This window comes from Leptidea sinapis, chromosome 25 (genome assembly GCF_905404315.1).
Source record: "Leptidea sinapis chromosome 25, ilLepSina1.1, whole genome shotgun sequence".
Lineage (NCBI taxonomy): Eukaryota > Metazoa > Arthropoda > Insecta > Lepidoptera > Pieridae > Leptidea > Leptidea sinapis.
Window position 1 is genome coordinate 5,975,672 of NC_066289.1, and position 9,194 is coordinate 5,984,865.

Below are 9,194 nucleotides of genomic sequence, written 5' to 3' on the forward strand. Positions count from 1 at the left end.
GAGAGTATTTTGAAAAGCAATACACATAATGTTTTGGTTATAACATGTTGTTTTTGTAAGTTACGCTAATTAATCTTTTTGTGTGACCTACGTACCTTTGGAGATATTACTGTATACATTTTCTTACTTCGTTGTTTAAAAAACCAAAAACACTATCTTTTTGAGGGTTTCCCTCAATTACTCTTTAGTTTCCACCATCATCATGAATAATGGATAAATGTATTGGTACATTTACCTGTTTCTGTCTCTACCGTCTCGCTGTTTCGTTTTATCGAGTTTCAAATCAAAATTCTAAAGAAGTTTCACATCAACTAGACAAAATGTAATAAATTAAGGAGTACAACAACAACAGCAAATTGCTTCTACACTGTACCATATAAATTCTACAATAACACTAAATTTGACAAATCATACACCCAACTAAAACATCGTGAACATTCAATAGCAAGATGTCTTATTGAAATAATTCCAAATTATGTAGAGGTAGGTGCCCATTATGAGCTTACCTTTGTACACGCACGAGCTTCCAACGTTATGATTAGGAAGACTCAGTGTTGCCGTCATGAAGTTTCGCAAGCCTCAGAGATTTGCAAGAGCTTACAAAATATATAATATTCATAATGATCAGTTTATACGCATTGTGACTACTCTTTACTTGCTGACTTAATTCTGATATGCTATGTTATGTTATTACAATCACCCATGTTTATATGACCCAATTTATCAACCTTTCCGTTCCCGAAAACTGACCGCGCGGTATGCCCCAGATTGGCGTGATTTTGGCGCTCTGTCAATGCGTATTACTTTACTTGTAATATATTACTTATAATTAAGATGATTTGAGTGAATGTATCTGAAAGCTATTGAAACTAGCTATAAAACCATGCAAGGGTACCATCTTTTAAACAAAATAAGGGTCACAACTTGGTGAGGGAGTAGGATGCCGTACGGCACACTCGGTTAGTCATTATAAGAAATATAACATTATACTCGAGTTATGATTGACTGTTGATATATTAATTTGGATTGTGTATTATCAGTGATGGTATTTAGCTTCATCGTAGATAATCGTGCATCTGCTCGTGGCGGTTACGTGGGGCGGGTCGTTCCCTTTTTTTATGACAATAAGGGATGAGATGAGCAGGATGTTCAGCTGATGGTAACTGATACGCCCTGCCCACTACAATGCAGTGCCGCTCAGGATTATTGAGAAAATTCCGAGCGGCACTACAATTATTGCGCTCGTCACCTTGAGACATAAGTTGTTAAGTCTCGTTTTCCCAGTAATTTCACTAGCCACGGCGCCGTTCAGAACGAACACTACTGCTTACACATTACTGTATCACAGCCGAAATAGGCACCATTGTAATTCCAATAATCTAGTCGGCACCCAATACAAATGATTTATATCAATCTTTTTTATATGAGCCTCATTATCAAAATACGAAATATATTTAAATCAAATTATGGCTTTTGATATATTTATTATCTAAGATGGTATATTATCAGTGGTGGCCTTTGCCTTTATCGTAGATAATGTGAAAACAAAATTTATGAACGATTCGGGACTCGAACTCGCGACCTCTCGCATTCCATGCGAGCGCTCTTCCAGTGATCCAACTGATCGGGTGACGTCACGTTCATAAATCTTGATATGTCTTGTTCAACTCTCAGGTTGTAGCTTCATCTACAGGATCTACTTTACAGTTGATAACCTTATTGTTGTTGATGTTTTTTTTTTTAATTTAATTTGTGTAATTTATCCCAGAAGTGAGGGTTATCATTAAAAAAAAATACAAATTGTTTAGATTTTTGTACATTTCAAAAGCATGAAAATGAAACGATGTATTTGACGAATTTGCAATTTTGTTTTATTGGAATTAATCTTCTTATATTCATACACATCTTTATGGTTTTAATTAGTTAATTTTCCACATTTAATATTTATTTCAACGATAACCTGAGATAATCTTTAGTATAAAGTTATTGCAGAATTAATTTCTATTTCCGTCTACCTTTATAAATATTCCTCCGTGTCATACATTTTAACTTAACGTTAAATATTATATTACGCTAATTAACATTAAGTAATTTTTTTAACCAAATAAGTAATAAATTTTAGCATGCCTCCAAGTTGATATTTACTGTAGAACATAATTGTACTCAATAAAACTTTTGCTCGGTAACGAATCATTTAACTATCTTCACAATTAATGGGTATCGGTGAAGGCGTTTTTTAATCACCAGTTGTTACACATACACATACATCCCCGCCCTACAATGACCTTAAGAACTATTGCGTTTGGTTAATTTCATATAATTAAAAGTTTCGATTTAAACCGACTTCAAAGAAAGAAGAGGTTTTTTTTATTATTAAAATAAGGGACAAGATGAGCAGAACGTTCAGCTGATGGTAATTGATACGCCCTGCCCATTACAATGTAGTGCCGCTCAGGATTATTGAACAATCCCAAAAATTATGAATGGTACTATAACTGCGCTCGTCACCTTGATACATAAGATGTTAAGTCTCATTTGCCCAGTAATTTCATTAGCTACGCCGCCCTTCAGACCGCAACACAGTAATGCTTACACATTTCTGCTTCACGGCAGAAATAGGCGCCGTTGTGGTATCCATAATTTGACAAATTGATAATTTGACGACCTGTCTAGCCGAATGGTTAGCGATCCTACCTACTAAGCTAGAGGTCTCGGGTTCGAATCCTGGTAGGTGCAAGCATTTATATGATGAATATGGATGTTTGTTTCCGAGTCATGGATGTTTGAATGTATTTATTTATGTTTATGTGTATGTTATATGAATTTATGTATGTTTAAGTAAGTATATTGTATTAAATATATCATTGTCTTGTAACCCATAACACAGGCTTTAGGTATATGCTTAACTTGGGGCAAGATAATTTGTGTAAAAAGTGTGTCAATGTCAATGGTATTATTATATAATCTAGCCGGTGCAAAGGAGCCTCCCTGGTATCAATTGGTTATCAAGTGGACTGTATATTTTTTTAGAATCTGTCGATACTAAGCACCTGGAACCAACATATTTCACATAATTTTTTTACATACTTTGCATCTGTGATTTAATCAGTTACGTAATAAAATAGAAATAAATAAATTTAAATGGTAAGTAATCTAAACATTTAAATCTACAAATTTTGATAATTTTCAAAAATCTATATTAGTTCTAGCATTAGAATAAGATATACTTATCTATCAATAATAATTAATTTTTAGGGATAAAACTTTAATTTTGTTTAAATTAACACTAACTTAACGTTGTAGAGAAAAGCTTTTTTAAATTATTAGTTGTATTATTTTAAAAGTTGAAAATGTTTAATGTTTTATTTATTTTATTCACAAATATTGTCATAGAATAGTAATTTGTGTTTTTTTAATACTATTTAAATCATTTTTTTTATTTTAGAATATATTTATCATTTAAATTTGTATTGAGAAAAAAGAAATAGCATTACTTTATTCGAAAGACCAAGCTACAATAATTAAGCGGATTTATAAGCTTTTAAAATTAAAAACTGTAAAATAATAATTATATATGTATTGTACATAATTGTAATTAATTTTTTTTTACATAATTTTTTTTCTTTTTTTTTGTACTAATTTGCTTCTTAATTATATAATATGTTACTAGCTGACCCGGCAAACGTCGTTTTGCCATATAAATTATTTTTAGAGTTAGGCCGTTTCTTGGACATTGCAACATTACTTTATCTTTCTAAACTAAAAGATTTTTTCTGAAATAAACGTAGGCTAAGTTACTCCTTATTACATCAGCTACCTGTCAATCAAAGTCGAGTCAAAATCGGTCGAGCCACTTCGGAGATTAGTTGGAACAAACAGACAGACAGAAAAAATTTTAAAAAAATGTTAATTTGGTGTATGTACATATATTCATATACAAGTAGTAAAAAACGGTTATTTGCCTATTACAAACAGACACTCCAATATTATTTATATGTATAGATTTGTGCCTATAATTGAAGTAGCTATGCTGAGCGTAGCTATGCTAAGCGTAGCTATGCTAAGCGTAGCTATGCTAAGCGTAGCTATGCTAAGCGTAGCTAAGTGTATACTATGTTGGTGAAATAAATAAATAAATAATGAATTATCTTAATCCTCGTGTTGCAAAGGCATCATAGACTTCAGTGATCATTTAGTTGATGATGATGCTCGCTTATACTCGTCTGGAAACTATTTCGTGACTGTTAGCAGTTTTATAGCAAGTAGGTACATAATTCATTTCGAGAATAAGAAACCCATATGCTTATAAGCAATGCTTACAAATTATTAGTGTGCAACAAACGGCCCGGCTACCTGATAGACTACAAAACTATTTGTTATTTTTGGTGTTTTCTGAACAAAGCCACAACCTGAGAGTTAAACAACACACAAGATTCATCAAAGATAAGTAACTCGAACGGGTGGCTCAGTGGATGAGCGCTCGCACGGAGCGCGAGAGGTCGCGGGGTCGAGTCCCGCATTGACCACACATTTGGTTTTCAAATTTAATTTTTGTAATTAATCCCAGAAGTGAGGGTTATTACTTTAAAAAAATAACAAATTGTTTGGATTTGAAAGAGCGACATCTCAAGTCAATTTCCTAATAAGCGAATATTGGGGTTGAGCAGGTTATCAACTGTAAAGTAGATCCTATCCATCCTGAGACTTGAACAAAACATACAAGATTTATCAACGATACGTCACTCGAACGGTTGGCTCAGCATTGTTTGTTTTCAAATTTAAATTGTGTGACTTAAAAACTGATTTATATTTTCTTAATTATTTATTTCCTTGAATAATTCCTCCGGTAAAAATACCTCTAAATATAACTTTGTGTTTTGTCTTTTTCTTATTTACAGTTACATCAGCTACCGATCTAGTCAGCTAATGCAATGTAATAAGGTATTTGCGATCATATTGTGAGCACCAAAGGAAGTCACTATATTATTGTATTACAAAACAAAACCCTCTTAACGGCACGACATGAAAATCGTTCAAATAACTACACGATACATAGCTAAAAAACATTTCAAAACCATTCGCGGTCGCCTTCTCACGTTAGAGCTCTAAACATACGTGTTAATAAAACATCAAGCTCACACGTCTAAAAAATTTGGTTGCCACTTTATTGGAACGAAGTTCCTTACGGCAGGCTTGGAGGGGATAGGGATTTTGCTGCGCGACCGAACTGAAAAAAATGTGATAGTAAAACCGTAAGAAAAAATCCGTGGAAAAAATGTGCGTGGAATAAACCGTTAAATGAAACGTGCGCAGGCGCGACAGTCGCATACACAAGCGAGTAGTGTATAATACCTAATTGAGCACGATTTTTTTTGCAATTTGTGTCGATTCTACATTAGCCGAAGGAACTTCGTTCCTACCTGGTGTCCCACGACACCACATCATTTTAATAAATATATTTTATATATATTTATTTTTATTATATTTATATAATGTGGCTGATGCTAGAGTGTTTTAATAAATTAATGATTACTTATAAAGAAAATTTAGTGTATAATATAAATATATTGGAATATCATAATATTCCAATATATTTATATATATATTAATATTATATATATTACCAAATATGGTTCTACATTAAATTTTTGACAAATGTTATGGATAATGTGTTTATGGAATACCGTTATTATTGTCAACTTTATTTTTGTATAAACTCATTAATAATTTTCAAATTAAAAAAATATCGTAACGTATGGGATATGAAGTGGTAGTGAGTTAAATTTGTATGTTTTTGTCGATGAATTTTGTTTGATTATGATGAGTGGTGAAAATTATTTCAACAATATATTAATTCTAAAGATTTTAAAGAATAAGATATTATTATATAAGATTAATTTAAAACAATGTTTTAATATATATTTTAGTAAACTGGGTTTTTATATGTTTTTATTGTGTAAGAATATAAATATATTTTGAATTAAAAATTTTAATTGAAAGAATTGTTTTAATAATTTTAGGTCAAATTAAGTGAAAAATAAATCGTGTATAAATATATATTTTGGTATTGCGTCTCATTATTATGCTCTCATTTCTACTAATGTAAGCATACAATGTAAAAAGCTTACCAATTATTAGTATCAAATTTGGTCCAAAATAAAAATTACAAAATTTTATTCTAACATATGCGTAGCTTTTCTGCAATAGTTCGAAAGCCACTTCAACAATTGCATAAAATAGTTCAAATAAATTTAACATATTATGAAGCTCGGCTCGATTTGTTGGCACTCGTGTGTTTCCATCGTAGGAAGCTAAGTAATTACTGTCCTCAAAGAACTAAGATAATGTAGAATCTCATCTCCAGTGTTTCTTAACACGAAACTTACATTATTTATTAATTTGTTAATTTATTTGATAAATTTATATTATTTTTAATATTCGTGCTTGTCTGCGTTAGTAAATAGTGACATTAAATCAAATATTTTTATTAAAAATCAAAAACCCATTCGAAAAAGTATGCCAGACCTGAGAAGAACCGGCACAACAAATTTAGCGGGCTTCTTTTTTTTATAAATTATGTTTGCAAAGTAATATCGTACAATCAAATTTATTATTTAATAACCTGAGTGCGGTCGCTTCATTCTCAATCTGAGGTATAATTAAGAAAGTAATTTATTTTATAGTAACCTTTGCCACACAAACGTTTTCTAACAATTCTCCTTTTGAATTTTGTACATTTGTTTTGATCATTTTCTGGGATCTTTTAGTAAAAGCATATACAGCGCTCTACAAAAGTACTTACTAATTTGACTTAACCAAGTCATTGTAAGTTTATGTCTATTCCTGGTGTTAGCATTATGGTTATGACCATTTATAGCAAATTCCCTTATGTGACTATGTACATTATCAAGAATATAGTCTCGAGATTCAGGTGACGTTTATGCTCGTGATCATCTTCAAGCTCTTCAATGACTTTATCACTCTATGTTAGGTTTCATGTCTTTATTATGCCATACACTGCTCTTATAAATAGGGGGAGAGACATGACCTACGAGAAATTGCTAGTTATCAGATGATCTTACAACACCAGAAGATGTTTCTCCACGATCGAACAAATTTTTCATATTTTTAAATATTAAATACACTTGCATCCGATATTTAAGTAAATAATTATGACGTATTTTAAATATTCGTAAGCATATATATCACAAGAAAAATCTGGCAAAAAAAGTTTGTCAAGAAATAAAAAGGGCACTAGTATGTATTCACATTAAGGCAACCAATTTTCTATATTATAATTTACTCATACTTATAAAATTTCACATAAAAAATAAAAAAAAAGACACATTAATAATATATTTTCTGTACAAAGAAACAAAATGCGTGTTCACTGTTCAACGTATAATTATTTTGGCCGTTCACACTATTCCAGTGGCACTGGAATGGGCGAGCTGGAATGAAGTGAATGAATGACTGTCAATCGAGTCAACTGGCTGGATTGATCACTGGAATGGTATATTCCAGTGCAGGTTCACGTTATTCCAGTAGCATTCCAGCGCTGGACTGGAATAATGTGAACCGAGCATTAGTTAAATCTTAACTATTAAATGTGAATGTCAGATTGTATGTTCATTACGATTTCACGCCTTAACTACTCAATGATAATCATGCATTGAATGCTACATAAAAGGTAATATGAATTTGAAGTCGAATATATCATTAGCATACAACAAATGACAGCGAAATAGAGCAATGGAAGGGAAGAAAATCTATTCGTAGTTTTCGGAATGGCGCTAAGCGTATTTGGGATAATTTGTGAAATCCAAGAAAAAAAATGGCACCCGCACTAATTCCTTAGTAATATTATCTATAATTAATATCATTCTTTATAAAATTAAAATTATAACGAAATAACAAATTATTCTAGTTAAATTATTATCTAGAATTTCAAAAACAATATATTTGCGATGTTATTACTATCTCGAAACACATTGATATGTTTCTTTAATTTCTGGATCCGTCATATTTTATTAATTTTTGACCTACAGAACGCGAAACAACATAACAATCAATAGACAACCCCTATAGCCCAGTGGCTAGTGACCCTGCCTACTGAGCTAGGGGTCCCGGTTCTCAGTAGGTGCATACATTTATATGATGAATATGAATGTTTGTTTCCGAGCCGATGTTTATATATTTTATGTATGTTTAAGTAAGTATATTGTATTAAATATATCGTTGTCGTGTGACAGGTTATACATAATTTGTGTTAATATTTAAAAAAAATGACGATTTATAAGATTTTTGTGAAAATAGTTTTTGTGTAAAATTTACTCACTTCTTATAAGCTACAACAACATTTACCATAATACTATAAAACACTTGTTGTTTGATTTAAATGAAAATGAAAGAAATTTTTCTCAATATCATAATATTTTGAAGTTGGCAGACTTGAGGTTATTTCTTCATAGCTGATAATTAACAATTATATTAAAGTGCTTGAATCAAATAGTTTTATTTTTAATAATATTAATAGTAATGAGACACTGGGCAAACCTCGACGCTGAACAAACGAAGTATTAGTTTTAAATTGATTTAATGATATTTAATTGTACCTACACAAAAAAATCCAATTTTAATTTTGTTACCTAGTCTGATTTAATTTTATCCTTTATTCATTTTATCTATATTCATTAAATTATTTGCAAATGTCACGGACTAGTAAAATAAGAAGGACTCCGCACCGTGATATTAGCAAGTGAAACACCTTTATGCTAGTGTGTGTGCGGTTACGGGGTATATCAGTTACACAATTTTTTCTCCCTTAAATAATCATATATCCACAATTAATTTTATATTATTGTGTTTACACTTTTTCACAACGCCCGATGGCATTTTTTAAAATATTTTATTGCGACGCAAACTGATCTGTCAGTTCTGTCACAGACGATGGCTCATCGATCTCATAATGGCGACCGATTGGCTTGTGTTAGTGTAAGTGTATGCGTGGGGCTATGTATTTACACGTTTACCGGCTTGTTTTGGTGCCTCACTGTTATGTAAGGTGACACGGAGTACTTTTTTTTTACTCGTCGGTGGCAAATGTTTGCATTCTTACCAACATTTTATTGTTGATTGTTTTATTATATCGGCCAGCGTGTGTATGTATTTATAACTTATATTTGTCGACTAAA